Here is a 21,299-nt window from a genome sequence, read left to right as displayed (position 1 = left end):
GGATGTGCTACTCTTGTAACTGTCCAGCAGGTTCCTTCACCTTGCCTGCTGCCTAGACAGAGTCAATTTATCAAGACGGGCGAATTGCAGTGGAGAAAGAGTAATTCACACAGAGCCGGCTGTGCAGGAGACTAGAGTTTTATTAGTACTCCAATCAGTCTCCCTGAGCATTCCAGGATCGGAGTTTGTGAAGCTATTTGGCAGGTAGGGTCTTGGGAAGTGGGGAGTTGCTGATTGGTGGGGTAAGAGATGGAATAACAGGGGGTCGAAGTGAGGTTTTCTTGATGTCTTCTGTTCCTGGGTGGGATGGCAGAAATGGTTGAGCCAGATATCTGGTCTGGGTGGTGTCAGCTGATCCATGCAGTACAGGGTCTGCAAAATATCTTAAGCGCTGATCTTAGGTTTTCTAATAGTGATATTATTCCTGGGAGCAATTTGGGGAGGTTCAGACTCTTGGAGCCAGGGGCTGCATGACCCTTAAACTATAGTTTCTAATCTTGTAGCTAATTTGTTAGTCCTGCAAAGGCAGACTGGTCTCTAGGCAAGAAGGGGGTCTTTTTGGGAAAGGGCTATTATCAGTTTTGTTCCAGAGTCAAACCATGAACTGAATTCCTTCCCAAATTTAGTTCAGCCTATGTCCAGGAATGAACGAGGACAGCTTAAAGGTTAGAAGCAAAATGGAGGAGGTTAGGTCTGATCTCTTTCACTGTCATAATTTCCTCCGTTACAATTTTTGCAAAGGTGGTTTCACTCTAGTATGTTATTCTGTGTGTTTTCTATGCTTGAAATATTTCATGAAAATATAACAAAATAAGCAAATGGCATTGGTAAATTGGGGAACGGAATAATATTCAAAGTGGCAACAGACTACAGCCATACCACCCTGAATGTGCCTGATCTCATCAAAGTAGAAATAGAAGGGTAAAGAAGACTCTCAAACCATTTTTTGTTTTAATTAATTAATTTTGTTTTTTTAAGGCAGAGTCTCACTCTGTCACCCAGGCTGGAGTGCAGTGGCGCCGTCTCGGCTCACTGCAACCTCTGCCTTCCGGGTTCAAGCAGTTCTCCTGCCTCAGCCTCCTGAGTAGTTAGGACTCCAGGTGTGTGCCGCTATGCCTGGCTAATTTTTGTATTTTTAGTAGAGATGGGGTTTCACCATGTTGGCCAGGCTGGTCTCGAATTCCTGGCCTCAAATGATCTGCCCCCCTCGGTCTCCCGAAGTGCTGGGATTACAGGCATGAGTGTGCCTGGCCTCAAACAATTTGATTGTAATAACATTTCTTCTTTACTCACATGCTTTTATAATTTTTTCCAAAACCGTAATGGCCTACTTGATCTTATGTTCGAGCAGGAGAAGACATCAGAGAACCTTAGATGCCAAGTTCCCACCACTCTGTGTGGGGCCCTTCCAGGGAATTCACTGCACAGTTCCTTCAAGCCTACAGCCCCGCCGCTCCCTCCACACATGTCCCTACCCCAGCAACTATTTTTACCTAAGAATTGACTGGTAAAGGAAGCCTGCTCCCTCCAGGGGCAAAGATCTGGTTTCCTGGCAATGCCAGCAGAAAGACAATGGCCCCAGAACACACACTCTCTACTTAGATACAGGCTTTGGCTTCTGAGAACTTCTACCCACTTCCCTCTACAGAGATGGTCAAAAAACTTTTATATTTTGTGGTTGGTGAAGATAATGACAGGAGCTGATAAAAATGCCACTTTAGCACTTTTAGCTTTTAACCTTATTACTGTCCCAAATATTTTCTTAGGGTGTCTGTTTTATTATGCAGGATTTTATTTTAGGGAAAATTAACATATAATGAAAGACACAAATCTTAAACATACCGTTCAATGTGTTTTGACAAATGCATACATACCCCACCACCTAACTCAGACCTCTGTGAAAATGAGTCGTTACCTTCACTCCAAAAAGTTTCCTCTTGCCCCTTCCTTCCCAGCAAAAAAAATCACAGCCCCACTCCCCTTTAGAGGCAACCACTGCCTGATTTTTCCATCTTTTTGAATTTTGAAGTGTATTTGGGAACTGGGGAGGTAGGATGCAAATTTCTCAGAGTTCTTATTCGTTAAAGGAGTTGAACAGTGGGTTAATCCAAAGGGGCTCTGCTCAGTCTCAAAATGGAGGCCAAATTTTCAGAAGTGGGCTTTTGATTAAGGGCTAGCTGAAATCTGTTTTCCCCAGAGTTGCTTCTGCTTTCCCGGACATCACCCTCGTGCTGTATTCAGGAGATGTCAGTGCTTAAGGAATAGGGAAGGAAAAAAAAAAAAGCGAAGTATCAACATCAAGACTCAAAAGTTTAAAAGCTGGCTTTTGCTTGGAAGTCATCATTTTTATGTTTATGTTTTATATATCAAGAGGCTGCAGACAGGGGATCTAAATTTTAAGCCTAGCCCAAGCGTGGACTGGCTATGACCTTGGATAAATTACTTCCCATCCCTGAACTTCTTCCAGCTATAAAGTGAATACCACTGTATTGATTTCCACTATAAATCTGGTAGCTAGGGTATTTGGGGTGATGGCTTGTTTATGTTTGTTCAGCCTTCTTCAGCCTCAAGAAAAGAAAGTGATCCTGGCCCAAGATGTTTAACAAAATGAGAGCAAACTCCTTCTATCACAGTGCAAAAGGTGTCCAAGAGAAAGTTTAATGACAAAATTCACCGTAAAGTTAAGGGCCACTTCATTGGCAGGGTTGTCTGGGGGGCGGGGGGCGGTGCTGGTGATAGTCTCCAAAATGTTCCAGAATTTTATTCATCATGAAATAAATCATGTTATTTCTATTTCCTGTCAGATCGTTTTTCAGCTGTCATTATTCATAAATATGCAAAAAGCAGTGCTGCCTCCCCACCCCTGCTGAAGTCACTTCTGTGTCGTTTTTGTTCATTAGACTGTTCAGGACAGATTCATTTTTATTTGGTTTGTACAATAAAATAGCTACCAATGGTAATGCCTCTCAAACAGTACTTTGTTCCCAAAGAATCACACACCAGAACATTGAGGGGGCTGACTTCTGTGGTGGGAACTCAGCCGCGCCATTTGTTCCGACAGAAACCAGCTCTCCCTATGAACAAGTCATTCTCCTTGGCAGCCCAGAGAGTCTCCGTTCTTTCTATGTTAGAATCTTGAGATCCTGTGGGGCCTCTGCTTCCATCCCTTCTCTTTCTCACTCCTCTCCTGCCCACAAGTTTTCAAGTAGAGCCTCCTTGTAAATATCAAAAACAACAAACAAAAAAACGAAAAAACAACTGCGATCAAAAAGTGAAATAAGCAAATCCCAAGGTCTAGAAATACCTTCCCTCCTCTCTGGCTGAATCTGCGTCTTAGTGTACTCTGGGCTAGGAGGGAAGCTCATCTGAACGCACGTCTCATGCCTTTATTGCCTCACTGTACTCTGCAAACCTGTGGGTAGATCGTGGTGAGTGTCCAGGTCTGAACTGGGGGCTCCAGTCCTCATTCCATGGCTGGAATTTGAGAAAGTGAGCACACTGAGGCAGGATTTAGGGGCTCCAGCTTGTAATTCCTGCTCTGAGGTGAGAAACCTCCATTTCCTAAGCGTCAATACCCTGAGCTGGAACTGGGAAATGGGGACCATGAGTTTATAGATCTTCTCTTCTCAGCGTTTAATGCACATCATTCTCACCTGGGGGTCTTGTGAAAAGGCAGATTCTGATACCACAGGACTTGGGTGAGGCCCAAGAATCAGCATTTATGACACGCTGCTCACAGCTGCCAGAGGATGCTGATGCTGCTAGTCTGTGGCCCATGCTTTGAAGAGCACATTCTGTGGCCAGGCATGGGTGAGGCGCTTGGCTTTTCAAAACCTCCTGGAATTCTCACTACATCCAGCAAGGCTGGTATTATCTGCATGTGATACAGAAAGAATTGTGGACTCAGAGAGGTCAGGATAATGCCTGATGTCACACAGCTGGAATCTGAACTCCAGAGTATTTGGGTCCTCAGTAAATGGAGAATGAATAAAATGAGTGCCTCTCAGAATGGAATCCCCAGTCCAGTGGCGTCAGCATCACCTGAGAACGTGTTGGAATTGCAAATTCTCGGGCCACATCTCAGATGTATTCAGTGAGAAACTTCGGAGGTGCACCCCCTCCCTAATCTATATGGTATACAAGTCACCCCCTCAGGTGATCCTGGTGAATGTTCAGCTGTAAGAATCACTGAGTCAGACCATTGCTTTCAGACTTCCACATGCACATAAATCACCTGGGGATCTTGTTAAAATGCAGATTCTGATTCAGCAGGCACGGGGTATGGCATGAAACTGTGCATTTTCCACAAACTTCCAGATGATGCTGATACCGCTGGTCCAAGACCACACTTTGAGTAGCAAGGAATTGGATGATCTTGCCCTCTAGTTGGAATACTGTTGGGTTATCTGTGGGTACTATTCTTCACATGCAGATGGAGGTGGGAGAAGGAAGCAGAGAGCATATTCCAAAATTTAACTGCAGAACCGGCTGAAACCAGAAAACCTTGAATTCAACCGAAAAGGTCTGCGATAAGCAATAATACAATTTAAAAAAAAAAAAAAAAAAAAAAAAAACACCAAAAGCAAGAGATGCAGTTGCTTCAAACAGAAAATTCTGTTGAGTTCAGCATTGCCCTCAGAAAGTGGAGGGTTTTTTTTTTTTTTTTGCAAAGACCTCATTTTCTGGGATTCACAGCCTCACTCCATCCTTTCTCTGGGAGTGACCCTATCAGTTCATCTTCTCTCTGAAATAGCATATGCAACCAGCTGGTTTTCTGTAATGAAATAATTCCTGGGCCCCAAAGAACATGCAGCTCCATGGAGTTCCAAGTTCAAGTCTATTATTCACTTCAGTACAGAGGAGTAACAGTCAAATTGGCAGTATGTCACTTGCAGTGTGATTCCCAGGTATGCTGAGAAATGTGCTTGGCTTGGTGTGACCTGGTTTGACTTGTCCTCCTCACTGTCACATGAAGCCAACAGAGCCAGCATCCATATGATATTTTCCCCCAAGAAAGCCCTTTCTCTCTTGCAGAGATAAGGGGGCCTTGTCCTATGCACTTCAGCTGATATTTTTCCAGCCAGTGCTGGATTTTCCTTGTGGACTTGCTGTATCTCTAAAAGCTCTGTTTCCTTTGCAACCCCAAGCCCAAAACTTTGCAAAATTAGGCCTAGTAAATAACACAAATCTGATTTTACTATGACCTCCCTCTTTTGGACATTAATCACTATTCACCTTGAATTTTCTCTTTGCTTAAATGGCTGCCCACTGTCTTGTGTCTACTGGTAATTCTGCGAGATCGTAGGGAAGAGGAGAAAGCCGTCATTTTATGTTTGGGTAGATTGCAATATGAAAACATGGCTAATCCAGCATGCTATTCTGAGGCCCAAAAATATAAGACGAAGATAAGAGAGGTAGTTTAGGGCTAGTCACTCATAGGACATTTTGTTGCCCGTCTCAGGGGAGGTTCCTAGTTCATTACTCCTGGGTGTTAGTTAAGTGCCTGGCAGTTGGGAATCAGGTGTAATTAACCTTTGTTTTCTCTTTTGACTTGGTGCAGTGCCTTAGACATCCCTGGCAGGCACTTAATGAATGTTTATTAATAAGCCAATTTCCCTAGATCACATTTTTTTCCTGTTTTATTTTGATTTTTTTCTACTTTTGCTTTTAGAGATCACATTTTTATATCTGAATTATTACTTACCCAATTTAACACTAATATTTATATGATGCTTTGAATTGAGGTATTCACTAGCACTGAATAATATTTCGTTGCCTGGATGTATCAATTTATCTATTCACCCACTGAAGGACATCTTGATTGCTACCAATTTTGGCAATTATGAATAAAGCCGTCATAAACGACTGTAAAAAATAAAATAAATTGAAACATTTGCTAATTCTTGCTTTCCAAATTTTGCTTTGCATCTATAATGATCAACTCCTTTTCCATTTTCCACCTACAACAGGGAATATTATAACCACTTTTCACAATTCCCGCTGACAAATTCTCATAAAAGGAAAATAAAATAAAGTTGCAAGTCTAAATTTTAATTTCATGAGGAACTCAAAATTTGGAACTCCCAAATCTGATAAAGCATTTGACAGTGACAATGAATATGGTAATAATTTTTTTTAATTATTAAGTTTTGATACATTCAAACCGTTTAATGAGAAGTTTAAAATAGTACTGGTTTTTCAGGTGTTCTGAATAGCAGGTTATGTCTACATCATTATCACAATTAGTCCTAGATGAGTCTTATATCTGTTTCCATCTTTCCCATTCCACTGACGTTTCCCTAATCAGCCCCTCGCCATATGCTGCCTGGGCTGTTACAGTAATTTCTACTTAACTTCCTCCTCAAAGTCATTTCACTGCCACTATCAAGACCTCTCTCCTGTTTTGGCCTATTTCCAACACACATTTAAGTCATCTAGGGAGAGCCTTTACTCTGACTCCATGCTGGTGATGACAATTTGGTTTTCTACATATAGTGGGCTACAGGGAGAGTATATTGCTCTTTCTGATGCTCACATTTCTCATTATTAATGAACACACTGACATCCTCGTTTTACCTATCAGTATCATTTTTGGCCAATATCAATGCACCTTTCAAAGACAGTCCCACCCATAGTGTGCTGACTGTGTCAGACTTTTGATCCTGAGACTAGTAATTAGACCCTGGACCACTTTTATTTCCCCCACGTTGTGAATACCACTCTGAGATGGGGATTTGCATGCAGGAAGCCCACTGGGACTAGCACCTGTAATTAGGGTGGAGTTCAACTGCAAGGCATTTGTAACGGAGGCCATAGCCTCTGGCGAGCTCTGGAGCTTGGATGGCTCTTCAGAATTGTCTCGCCTCCAACAGGGGGCCCTGCCTTTATAATCCCACATCAGCCAATCACCAGATGTGGGCTGCCCCCAGAGATGAGGCATAACTTTGAGCTGGATGGCTCCCTTGCTGAGAAGGGCAATGGCTGTGAGCAGTCAGTGGCAATAGGCCACCAGCTGGGGAAATGAATGCCCTTTCCTGAAGGAGTTCTCACAGATGTTCCAGAGAACCTCTGTGCACCTGGGGGAAGGTCTCTCTGGTATTGATTGCTTGCATCACTCATTTGTATCACTCTGCACTTGCTTTTTTTTTTTTTTTTTTTTTTTTTTGGAGACAGAGTCTTGCTCTGTTGCCCAGGCTGGAGTAGAGTGGCGCAATCTTGGCTCACGGCAACCTCCGCCTCCCAGGCTAAAGTGATTCTCCTGCCTCAGCCTCCTGAATAGCTGTGATTACAGGCGCCCGCCACCTTACCTGGCTAATTTTTGTACTTTTAGTAGAGACAAGGGTTTCGCCATGTTGGCCAGGCCGGTCTTGAACTCCTGGCATCAAGTGATCCACCCGCCTCAGCCTCCCAAAGTGCCGGAATTACAGCTGTGAGCCACCGCGCCTGACTTTCTTTGAACTTTAGAATACACTGCGAGGCTAGGATCTATGTCTCTTTATTTTTGAATCCATACCTAGCACGGTATCTGGTATGAGGAAGAGCTATACATTTTTGCTGAATACAGTTTTAAAGTTTGGTTAAATTTTATGTTTTTACTATTTTAGATGCAGGCTTTATTTCCTTATTTACTTTCTCTTAGTCACCAAAACATGTTTCTATTTCATTTCTAAGACATAAAATTTGAAACACTCACAGCTTGTATGTTATGTCAAGAAATTTGTCTACAGACATACCTTTAATCTTGATTAGTTTTTATCACTTGTTTTACATCTAAAACAGTGATGTCCAATAGAATTACTGGCTATGATTAAAATGTTCTAATATACGCAGTCTAGTGTGGACCTTGATCTGCTCTAATTTGGCGTCATGATTGGGTGCTCTGTACCAAGAACGTAGTCCCTGGTTTCGTAGGCTGAGCAGGAATGCAGAACCTGTTTGATCAGGAGCTGTGATGGATGCGACTCCTAGTGAGGAAAGTCAGATGCTAGTTCTCTAGGCATAGGGCAATTTTCTCTGACTACACCACACACCCATTCCAGAAATTCACTGCAAGTCAGCAGTTTCCTCAGTAGTGGATGGATTGGAAATTGCTTTGGCCTAGTTCCATTCCCTATGGCCTCAAGTGTGGGATATTCATTTAGTGAGATCACTGAATAACTGGGGTTTTGCTTGTGGTATTTGAGTTGAAGCAAAATAAATTAGATGACGTTCACCTGTTGATACGGTTTGGCTCTGTATCCCCACCCAAATCTCATCTCGAATTGTAATCCCTGTATGTCAAGGGAGAGAGGTGATTGGATCATGGGGGCAGTTTTCCTCATGTTGTTTTCGCGATAGTGAGTGAGTTCTCAGGAGATCTGATGGTTTTATAAGGGGTTCTTACCCTTTCGCTCTCTCTTTTCCTTCCTGCCACTTTGTGAAGAAGGTGCTTGCTTCCCCTTCGCCTTCCATCATGATTGTGAGTTTCCTAAGGCCTCCCCAGCCATGTGAAACTGTGAGTCAATTAAAACTCTTTCCTTTGTATTACCCAGTCTTGGTAGTATATAGCAGTGTGAAACAGACTGATACACCTGTCCATCCTATCTTACTTTCTGGCTCAAGGACATTTTAATTCGTTTAATCTTTATTTTTGTTTCCATTTCTAAAAGTTATAAATTTAATCCTAAAACTTTGCAGCTATTAAAAGAAAATCTTTTTTTTTTTCCTCTCTCAAGATATATTCTAACAAGATTGTCCACTTGATTGGAATAGTCTTTTCATTTAAAAAATGAAAATAAGAAAAGGATGCAATCAGTGAGTTATTTTCAATATTGAAAAAAACAGGTTTAAACCTCGAAATCTTTGAGCTTTACAAATTCTTAAAATTATATTCTAGTATCAGCAATGAGTATTGTAATATTAATATTTAAAAAACTAAGTTTTATCTAAGAAATGTTTGCAAAAATTCACACTAGATCAGCAATTTATTCAACATCAGGATTTTCTGTGTTCTATTTCCATTTGTGATGATATTTCCAGTTATATAATCTTTTCCTAGAGAAAGAGGAATAATGTGAATTAAATGTGTCAGTTAAATGGATATGAATCTTTCTCTTGATATAAACACTTCACACAAAATTATTTTCAGGACATCCTTGGTAGTTGCCTAATTAGGTTATTGAACGATTTTTAAAAAATCGGTATTAGTGTTCTGCATTTAACTATAATCTACAGCTTTCTCCCCATTATTTGAATCCCAGCAATTCCAATAATGAGAACACTGTGTCTCATCCATGTGCCAAACCCATCCGGTAGTAGCTACTATAAAAAGAGGAAGGCAGGAGCAACCAGTACCCAAGTCAAGAAGCCCCTGACTTTGTCATATAAATTAAACAGAGTGGCATGCAAATGTTGACATTTGTCTATCCTTATTGAAGCAAAAATGTCACACCTCATTTGAAACCCCTGCACATTGTCTCACCATAATTTGGAATCTGAAGGCTAATTCTGATTATATTAGGGAGCAAGGGCTGCACATTAGCCCCATAGAAGACCACCAAGTACAATCCCTCTCCATCTTCTTTCTTTGAAAGAAAGTCTAATTGTTTGAAATGTATTAAATCCATTTCAAGGTGAATTGCTATTGCAGTCAGTCACAGAAGGTAGTAAATCTCAAAGTAGGAGAATATATACTTATGATTTTTTAAACTCAAATAATTGTTTCATGTTGGACTGCTATATGAAATCATGAAAAATGAACTTGGAAAAATATGAAAAATGTATGCTTCATGCTTCTAGTACATTTAAACACCAGATTTTAGTGTGATATACAGTGATGGTTACCATAACAACACAGTCATCCAAGGCCTCAATTATGCATATAAGAAAACTGTCAGTGAAGTAGAACAGCCTCTGGTTGGAAATAACTGTCTTTCTCATAGTCACCTAGTATTTCACCTTCACATCAATTTTCTAGATTTGGACTCTGAAAATTGCTAATCATCTATCCAAGTTGTAGATTCTGAGCCTTTTCTCTTGATCAGTCCTGGAATACTAGAGCAAAAGAAGATAAACACAGTAAATGTGAGTCAGGCCCCCTTTTCTCAAAGACTTAAGAACTCAGCATAACTGATGAGATGGAGTTGAAGCAAATGCTTCAATTAGGGAAAGGGGGAAGTCATAGTTTTGAATTAAATGATGTGATAATGGATAATTATTTATCTAAATGCTCTGAGGATTGCTTTGGAATAAAGTATTACATGCATGATCCAGCATAAGAAATATTACTTTACCTTTCAACAAAACAGCTGATGGCATTTATATGTTGGCACATCAGTGTGGGTGCTTAGCTTATTATTCTAAATGATTAGTAATGAAAATATATGCTCACAAGCAACTTATGATAGGCACCGAATCAAATTGAAACCATGGCCCCTTAATTTCCCTAAAAGATTTTCACACAGATAGTTTTGAGAAAAACAATAGAGAGCTGTTTCTAGTAAAGTATCTAATTTTTCAAAACTATCAGTGAAAAATGCCACCTTTCACACAAGTGCCATGCTTATACATTTTTGTCATTAGGCAGGGGTTCTGGCTTGAGGTCAGAAAAAAATCCAATGATGAAAATCCACCTCTGTAATGATAATAGCAAGTGTTTATGGAGTAATAACTCTCAGTGCCAGCTACTTTATTTAATATTATTTTACAATCTCATAACAACTCTTAAAGTAGACTCCATTTACTCTCCATTTCAAAAATCAAAGCTTATTATTCTCCACTTCAAAAATCCAAGTTTATTCCATTTCAAAAATGCAAGCTAAGCAAGCTTAAGTAATTTCCTCAATTTCAAGCACTCCTCTCGTTCATTCGTGGAATTTGATTGCAAAGTACCTGAAGGCAGATTCTGTGTCTGTTTTCCTCCCCATTGTGTGCCTACCATATAGTCCAGACTCTTGTCATCTGGTTGATACTACAAGATCAGAATATGAAACCTTTCAATACAGTTTTCCAGCAATAAAGTTCTGTGCTAGCTGTTGCTGACTAACAAATTACCCTAAAACTTGGTGGGTTCAGGACAATCAGCATTATTATTTCACAGTTTCTGTGGGTTAGGAATTTGGGAGCAATTTTGTAGTTCTGACTCAGGGTCTCTCATGAGGTTGTAGTTAGGACATCAGTGGGACTGCAGCCATCTGAAGGTTTGACTGAGGCTGGAGGATCTGCCTCCAAGATGATTCCCTTATGTGATTGCTGGCAGGAGGCCTCTGTTCCTTGCCATAGGGGCTTCTCCATGAAACTGCTTAACCGTTCCCACTATATGATAGCTGGCTTCTCTGACAGTGAATGATCTAAGAAAGACACCAAGGAGGAGTCTACAAAGCCTTTTGTGTCCTAGTTTAGGAAGTCACATACCATCAGTTGCTTCTGCCACATTATATTTATTAGAAGTGAGTCACTAACTACAGCCCACAATCAATGGGAGAGGAATAAGACTCCACCTTTTACAGGAAGCAATATGAAAGATTCTGTGAATATAGTTTCAAGCTATCATATGAGCAGACTTTGGAGTTCAGAAAATACTATTGCCATAGAAGCCCAAGAACATAAAAAAAACAGTCCAATTTGACTTACCTATAGGAACTGACAATATGGCCACAATCAACTTGCCTACACTAAATGTGATAAGTAATGTTAGGAAAATTTGCATCATTCAAATACTTTGAGTCCTGGTAATATTATATGTCTGGATAATATTGAGATGAGATGCCTATTCAAATAATATTGTGTCTCTAACATATAATTACCATACTGTAACATTTTTCTTTAAAGGTCTGGTTCATAGTCAGTACCACTATTCAAAAAGACTCAAGGGTAAGACAAATTATTGAGAGAGAAAAATAATGTAAATATAATCTATTAATATCTGTAGATATCTCTCTTGCTTGCTTTACCGGGTTTATGGATTGTGTTGATGCCTACGGTGCCATCTCTTTGTATTCTTAAGCTTACAGCACCAGCACCGTCAACCCCTGTTTTGTATTTTTCCAATCATGGAAAGCACCTCATTCAACCTTTGACATAATTCAAAGCCAGATGTAAGCCAGATGTAAGAGGAAAGAACCTGGATATTTAAAAAACCAAACAGCCAAACTGATTCTATCATACCCTAATAAGAAGATGAGTAAACAAGCATAGAGGTTAAGAAGTATCCCAAACACGAAACAAAGAATTGATGACTGGGATCGGATGCTTGGATTCTGTGCTCAAGGCTTGGGTATCTTCTGGTTTTTAAAAACGGTGTTTGTTTGTTTGTTTGTTTGTTTGTTTGTTTTGAGACAGAGTCTTACTCTGTCACCCAGGCTGGAGTGCAATGGTGTGATCTCGGCTCACTGCAACCTCTGCCTCCCAGGTTCAAGCGATTCTCGTGCCTCAGCTTCCCAAGTAGCTGGGATTGCAGATGTGCGCCACCACACCCAGCTAATTTTTGTATTTTTAGTAGAGACGGGATTTTACCATGTTGGCCAGGCTGTTCTTGAACTTCTGACCTCAAATAATGCGCTTACCTCGGCCTCCAAAAGTGCCAGGATTACAGGTGTGAGCCACCGTGCCCAACAGTTTTTAACAATGTTTTTAAAAAACTTATTGTTATTAAAGAAATACATGCTCACCAGGAAGTTTGGGCATATAGAAAAGTAGAAAGAAGAAAACAATCACCACTCAGAATCAGCCACTTTAATGACTGGTGTATTCCCTTTACATCTCTGGTTCACAAATATTTTTTACATTGTTGGAACCACCCTGTCCACATATTCTTGTTTATCCTGCTTCACTCACTTACTAATAAGGAGAAACATTTCCCCAAATTATTGCAGGTCTTTATAGCTGTTTTTAATGTTTGTGTAATGGTTTAAGGTATGGTTGTCCATGATACTGAACACCTCTCTTTTATTGGATGATTGAGGTATTTCTATTTTTAATTTGTTTATTGTCATTAATAGTGCTGCAATGCTTGTCTTTGGGTACAAAGCTTGTTATGAGCTTGAATGCATTTTCCTAGGCCAGTTTCTATGCAGTAGAATTACTGGTTCAAAAGTTAGGGGAAATTTTAAGTTATTTTTATGTAAGACCACAAACCATCCATGTCTTCAATAAGGTCAAATTACCTTAAACTTGAAATAATTGTATCTTCTTTCTCTAAACGTTTTCACTAAAACCTAAACAGATTTTTTGAATGCCATAGTCATCTGGTGCCTCAAGATAAAAATGCACTTTCTTGAAATTACCTATTTGATCTTTTTAAACTTGGATCTTTGTATCTCTGAACAGAATCCATATTTAAATAGACATAAATTCATGTTTTATATGTTCATGTGATACAAGGTGTTTATGAGGCAAAATGCAAATGTCAGAAACCAAGCAACTGGGTTCAATATCCCAAGATTTCATCCTCCTCTTCCACTCGCATTCACATCAAAGTGTCTAGGGACAGGTCAGAGGCCTTGTAGGCTGATTGAGAAAAAACACCAATTCGATTATGTTCAATACAGCTGAGGACATCGTATGATGAGAAAGAAACAGAGAGAGAAAGACTGCGTTTTCTTAGCCCACCATATTTTTGCGTTCCTTTAGAGCTGGCAGAAAGGAAAAATAAAATGTGTTTATAAATCTACAAATACTTTCAGAGAAAGATACCCAAGGTATATATTTTAAGTGAACAAACCAGATTGTAATGTAGTATACATTGCACAACTCATATTATGGGGAAGGCTTTACCTTAAGTTATGGGGATGGGAATTATCGGGGGAGGGACATCCAATTTTGACCTTTTACGTGTGTGCAGTTTTAACTAACTTAAGAACTACATGTATGGCTCTTATAATCAGGAAAAACATTAAGATTTTAAATCAGACAACATTAAAACTAAAATTCAAAGTCCGTATTAATAAACGTTCATTCTTAAAAATATGATGATTTCCCACTGCTATGACAATTCCTGCCACACTGACTTTTCTCTAGTTCTGTTACATCCATCAAACAGTGTGGAAAGTCTACTGGAAGAGCTCAACTTACAAATATCTTAGTTGTATTGGTGTCATTGTTGTACAGGCACTACTTTAAAAAGGAACATTTTTCCTTTTTTTATCTTTTTTCTTGAGACAGTATCAGTCTGTCACCAGGCTGGAGTGTAGTGGTGCAATCTCAGCTCACTGCAACCTCCACCTTCCCAGTTCAAGCAATTCTCCTGCCTCAGCCTCCCGAGGAGCTGGGATTACAGGTGCCCGCCACCACACCCAGCTAATTTTTGTATTTTCAGTAGAGACAGGTTTCACCACATTGGCTAGGCTGTTCTCAAACTCCTGACCTCAGGTGATCCGTTCATCTTGGCCTCCCAAAGTGCTGGGATTACAGGTGTGAACCACTATGCCCAGCAGGAACACTTTTTCTGATAATAAAAAGCAGTGTATGTTCACTGTAGAATGTGGGAAAATATAGAAAAGTATAAAGAAACGTGCAAAAGAAAGAAAACCCTTTTCCATTCCTCTAGGGCTAATGGCCTTTTTTTCTTTTTACTATATTTTCTATGCATGTGCATGGATATAAGATACATGTTCCTACATATATCTTCAGATATATTATTATTTTAGCAGCCGTCACTCAGAAAGAAAGCTGTCATTGTTTAGAAAAATCTTGGATTAATGAAAATGAAATTATTATTTTTGTAGGTCAAAGATGATCAAATATCAGCATTTTCATATGGTAGAAAAATGAGTCATTATCTATAAGAATACTTAAAAACAAAGAAAAAGCTAAATTTTGTAACATAAAAGTTGACCAGCAAATTCGGGGCTGGAAAAGAACAGAAGAAGGTGAAGAGGGAGAAAATGGCAGGTCAAAATCGCAGCCAAGTCGGGCTTGTGGAAACCATTCCCCCAAGGGAAACTGCCCAGTGCAGGGAAGCTCTTAAAATATTTAGGAAGATGGCATGTTTTACCTCAATTTTAAGTAATTTACATGATTACATTATCCCTTTTTCTAATCTTTCCAAACTTTCAGAGAAGTCATCTATATACACATTAGCCGTGTGTGAGAAGACCTGGAAGGAAAAACAAACAAAAAAAAAAAAAACAAAAGAAAACAGTGCCTGGGTTGGATGAGAAAAGCAGAGATAAGAGATCAGCCATAGATGGGGAGATAGGAGTTGTGATGAGGCAAGAATGTAGGGCCAGAAGTAGCCTGGAGCACTCGAGTTCCCAGGAACTTGCAGAAATGTCCACAAGGATACTGGGTTTCACATAGAATAGGAGATTGACTGACCACATCTATCTCCAGGTGGTCTTGGCTGGAACATTTGGGCACACTCACACAAACACATACATATATGAAGACTGTAAGCTTTATGAAGGCAGGAGTGGTTTCAAATGTAAACACTATTGAATCCCTGTATTGGTTTGCTAGGGCTACATAACAAGTTACCACAATCTGGGTGGCTTAAACAACAGAAATTTATTATCTCACAGTTCTGAAGGCCAGAAGTCGGAGATCAAGTTATAAGGATACCAGTCATATTGGATTAGGGGCCCACTCTACTCCAGTAGGACCTCATCTTAACAAATGACATCTGCAATGACCCTGTTTCCAAATAAGGTCACATTCTGAGGTAGTGGGGGTAAGGACTTCAACATATAAATTTTGGGGGGACACAATTCAACCCATATCAACCCCCTTGGACATGACAGTTCCTGGCACATGGTAGACTCTCAACAAATGTTTGTTCAATGAATAAATGATACATATAAATATTTCTTAATGTAGTTAAGATCAGTTCACTTGGGTTTTCTGGCTCATTTTCAGTAGACCATAAAAACAAAATACAGTTACAGAAAGTAGGGAGGCAGAGATGTCAGCTGAAGAGACAAGCTGGCTTCTAGATCAAGTGATTATATATCCCTAGTCATGTTCCAAAGTACTGTCTAACTAGGTTAAGTCACCCATAATTGAGTACTTTCTTGGGGATGACCCAAGCAAACCAAACATACAGTAGACTGGTACATACAGCAGAATCTCAACTTTTTCATTTAACACTGAGAACTACTCCGGCCAACTAGATCACAGTCCTCATGTCAGCTGTTACCACAATGTACTCCCTGGAAGTGCAAGAAGGAAAAGCAAGGAGAGTCATCTGGAACTAATAACCAGTGCCATTGATGTTTCCACTTTATCTACAGGAATAAGTTTGCCAAGGGCCCAAAGATACCTGCCCCTACTGGTTAGTGTTAAAGACATAATGACTTTCTTTCCCTTTAGGCTCCCTTTTGCTAAGCTCCATTGTAAAAAATACCTACCTGGAGCAAGTTGCTTTCAATGTGTTTGGACCACCATGTTTTCCTGACCCTGCACCTGGTCCCTGAATTGAAATACATGTATTTCTTAACTCCTTAGTCATCAGTTTCCAAACCGTTGCCTTAGGTTGGTTATTTCTATGGCTAGTTATATTGAATTCATGCTGAGTGATGATCTTATTATCAGGTATGGAGAGCATCTGACTGTCATGCCACATAAGACTACAGAGAATGTTTTGTTGGTGGTTGTGACAACAAGGAGCTTGGGCTAAATGGTGGGTGGTCCATTTGAATGTGTGAGGCATCATGGATTCAATCTACATGGGGATTCATTCATGTCTCAGGCAACTATCAAATAAATTGCACACTCAATTTTACCCAATTATTCAGATAAATGTCACCCAATAAGTCCAGTTAGGATTTATTGATTATTTACTATGTGTCCAGGAAGTAGCAACCCTGGTGAATAAAATGTTGCAGGAGGCATGCTCTCCTTTCAAGTACTGTCACAGATTGCCTCTCCAGGAAGTAGACTTTGAACTAGAGATTATTATGAGGACATTTGTTGGGATCAACACCTGTGAATGTTTAGGGACAGAAGCAGGACTAGGCAGAGAGAGAAGTCAACCTCAACCTAAGCACAGTAACAGCCTCCACTGACACCACAGGGCTTTGGAGTTGGAAGGACCCTTCAAAGTCACTCTAGGTTGGAGAGATGGCCAGGCCTCTATATCCCTGCATTAATCTGTCATTGAATATGGGTCACCTCAGGAAGGAGCTTGACCTTGGGTGATAGGGCTGGACTCTATAGCTGAATAGTCCCTGAAGCTCATCTCCCATTACCCCTTCCTATAGCTGGGGATAGAAAGTTCTTCATTAAATGGTTTTTTGGGTTGAATTGTGTCTTCAAGAAGATAATCTAAAAGCACCAAAGTTATAACCTGTGATAGTGACTTTATTTGAAAATAGTGTCTCTATAGATGTAATCAGATTAAGATGAAGTCATTAGAGTAAGCCCTAACCTGATATGACTGATGTCCCCCACGAAAAGAAGAAAATGCCATGTGAAGACAGGGACACACATGGAGGAGATGGCCATGTGAAGGCAGAGGCAGAAACTGGAGTGATAGGGCTGCAAACCAATAAATGCCAACAATTAATGGCTACCGCTAGATGCTAGGTAGAGGCACAAACGGATTCTACCCAGAGTATTAGAGGGAGCATGGCTCTGAGGACACCTTGACTTCAGATGTCTGTCCTCAAGAACTGTGAGAGAATAAATTTGTGTTGTTCTAAGCCACCTAGTCTGTGGTACTTTGTTACAGCTGCCTTAGGAGACTAAGAAGGGGGTTCTAGGTGGCAGATAACAAGAATAATTCCTCAGGATGAAGTCAGTTTATAAATGAAATATTCAACTATAGAAATAACTTTCTGAAAGTAATATTTTGTAAGTGGATCTGGGGAGCTAACGATCTGGTTGAAACTATATGACTTTTATATATAAAATGGAAATAGATGGTACAGAATTACTATGTGCAGGGTACTGACTGGATGAAGAACTTTATATGATTGGCTTCACCTACCCCAGTGGAGTTTTATTATCCACATCTCATAAATGAGAAAACTGAGGACCGAGGTTCAGTCATTCATCGACAACTAGAGAGTTGAGCAGCAACTGGGTGCAAACCTGAGTTTATACTTCCCCTGAAGCCAGTGCCCTTGGCCACTGGGTGACTCTGGAGGTGCAGTAGCACCAGAACAATAAGTCTGTAATAACCACTGTGGGATGTATGGGGAAGGAGAGCTGACAAAGGATCCTGGGTGAGGAAATGCATCCGGAACAAAGCAAACTTATTTCCATTACTGGAACATAGCCCAGAATACAGGTCATATGGATGGTTGGTTGGTGAGATCATTTCCAGTGCTTTTTGTGACACTGTTTTTTCCCCAGAGCTATATTAACACCATCCACTTAAAAAAAAAAAAAAAAAGTAGCATTCCTATTTCAATCTGGTAGGAACAAAGAACTCCTATGACAATGGAAGTAAAAAAGACGAGAGAAGAAGAGAACAAATCAGGGTCTCATTTGTGTAACTGCTTCTACCCTAGCCCCAATTGTCCCCATGCCAGATGACCGTGTGGTTTTCATACTCAGATGTCCTTAAACATACTGAAACGAATTTTGGTGCCAGCTTACAACCACAAGCCAAAATGCCCGTAAAAAAAAACACACTTTTTATATTCTGATTCAGGTCAACATCAACTAGACACTATTTTGTTAAATTTCCATTTAAACAAAGAAATGACCATTTCTGATGAACTAAAAACTGACGTAACCCCCCAGAGTTGAGAGCTAGAATGAATACTGTTTTTAATTAACTCAATTCAATTTATCTCAATCCCACACTTTTTTTTTACTGTTTTCTATGTGCTAAGACTTATTTACTATGAATACAGACATAATGTAAAAAGTTTCTACTCTAAAGAATCTCACAATCTAGTGGAGAAATTAATAATTATTACTAAACCTGAAAGGAACTGTTATTGAAGTTACTTATAACGTGTGATAGAAACACCAGGGAAGAACACTCAATAGCAGGAAGTAAGTAAAGGCAGTAGGATAGAGGACTTTCCCAGTGGAGGGAACTTTAGAAGTGAGCCTTGGAGAAAGGGCAGAAATTATCCCAGAGGGCAAAGGAAGAGAAGTGGGCATTCTTAAAGATTACTATATAAAAAGTTGAGAGAAAGAAAGAGAAGAAGAGAAGGAAAGGAGAGGAGAGAAGAAAGGAAAGGAGAGAAGAGAAGAGAATGCCCTGGTCATTGCAAGAAACACTAAGTAGCTCAAGTTTAGCACACTATGCATGGTGGAGGTTGGGAGGTAATGGAAGAGGAGAGAAAGGCAGTGTTTTGCATGCCATGCCAAAAGGTTTGGACTTCACAATGAAGGCAAAGGAAAGCCACCAATCTACATTTTAGAAGAATTATCATGCAGTAGGGTGAAAAGTAAGTTGGAAGTGGGAGGAGGCTGGAGGCTGAGAGACGCCTTAGAAAGTTCTTGAAGTAGTTAAGTCAAGAATCTGGAGGTCCTGTACCAAGACAATTTTCTGAGAGAAGGAAAGAGGATACTTTGAGAAAACAAACACACACAAAGTCAATATTTTAGGGACTGATTATAGTTGAGAGAGGGGTGGGGAGGGGCATGGATAAAGAATCAAGAATGATAAAAAGATGGACAGCTTAAAAATGAGGTGGCTCTCATCACAGTTAACCAGCATGAGGAAGCCAGTGAGGGTTTGGGGGTAAAGGGTGAAGAAGTAAATTCAATTTTTATTAAGTTCGGCTTGCAATGCCCCTAGGAATCATCAGAGGACATGTGCCTCTATCCCAGGGAGAATCTGATTTCTTGTGTCCCTGATGTGAATTAACCTGCAGGTAAAGGACTACTGCCCAGAGAGGTGACAAGCTGGAGTCGCAAAAGCTACAGAAGGAAAGATTTTTAAGAAGAAAACAGTGATTGACCGTGGCATACCTTACAAAGTGGTTATGTCAGAGAAAAGACCATTGGATTGCAAATAGGACAGTATTCAATGACCTTACCAAACCCAGTTTCAGTGCAATGGAAGGAGCAGAACTAGACTCTAGAGATTGTGGAAAGAAAGGGGATCCTACAGCCAATCCACACCTGTAGTTACTATCTACACCACAACACAAAATCTAGGCTAGAATGCATGTAGAAGTAATGACAAACACACAGATTTATTTATTTATTCCTTCATTCAAATATTTATTGCATGCCTATTTTATACTTGCCAATGACAAAAGAGACATGTAAAAAATATAGTTGAGAGCAGGGGAGTAGGCAATAAACAAAGAAACTCATAACCTGATGTTTGGTGATAACAAGAGCAACAAAGTCGATTTTGCCTAGTGTAGATACAGAAGAAGGGCTACTGCAGCATTGACAGAGATGGCAAAGACATGGGAAGTCAAGGTTTAGAGAAAAAAAGAGGCCGGAAGCAGTGGCTCATGCCTGTAATCCCGGCACTTTGGGAGGCTGAGGCAGGAGAATCACTTGAGCCCAGGAGTTTGAGACCAGCCTGGGTAATACAGTGAAACCCCGTCTCTACAAACAATTTTTTAAAAATCGGCTGGATGTGGTAGCGCATGCCTGTGGTCCCAGCTACACAGGAGGCTAAGATGGTAGGATTGCTTGAGCCAGGGAGGTCAAAGCTGCAGTGAGCTGTGATTGTACCACTGCACTCCAGCCTGGGTAACAGAGCAAGACCCTGTCTCAAAAATAAAATAAAAAAGAAAAGCAACAAGCCAATAGTGCTCATTTGTTTATTTATTCACCATACTACAACTAATAATACAGGGAAACAGTTACAGACTGCTTACATCAGTGTATTCAATTAACAGGATGCAAAAATTAATTTACGAAAGAATCAAAGAAGGAGAAATAACATTAGAAAGTAAGACAAAGCATAGGGGTAAATTTGGTGTGCAAACCATTTCCCTACGTGCTTGCCAGAAGAGGGCAGAAAGTTTGTCTCTAAGTTTTAAAACAGCTGTGGCAAAGACAGAAGCAAAACAATAAAAACCACAACAATGATGACAACAGCAATAATAGTAACTATATTAATTTTTGTGCGTGCCAAGCACTGTTCTAAGTTCTTTAACCCTTACAACTCTCGGAGATAGCGTTTGTGTGTGTGTGTGTGTGTGTGTGTGTGTGTGTGTGTGTGTGTGTTTTGTTTCATTTTACAAATGAGGAAATCAATCACAGAAAAATTTGGTCAGTGTGGCAGATGGATTATTGTTATTAATTCTTCTCTCCCTCCCTTTGTCGTATCACCTAGCATTGCAATAGTACAGAGTGTGTGTCCCCACCCCTTGACTTTGGGCTTAGCCAGTGGAAACTCTGCAAAGTTGACCGGAACTTTAAAGGTGAAGAGGCACATGTGTGTGATTGGGCATGAC

The sequence above is a fragment of the Theropithecus gelada genome, chromosome X (assembly GCF_003255815.1).
Source record: "Theropithecus gelada isolate Dixy chromosome X, Tgel_1.0, whole genome shotgun sequence".
Lineage (NCBI taxonomy): Eukaryota > Metazoa > Chordata > Mammalia > Primates > Cercopithecidae > Theropithecus > Theropithecus gelada.
This window is presented reverse-complemented; position numbering follows the sequence as displayed.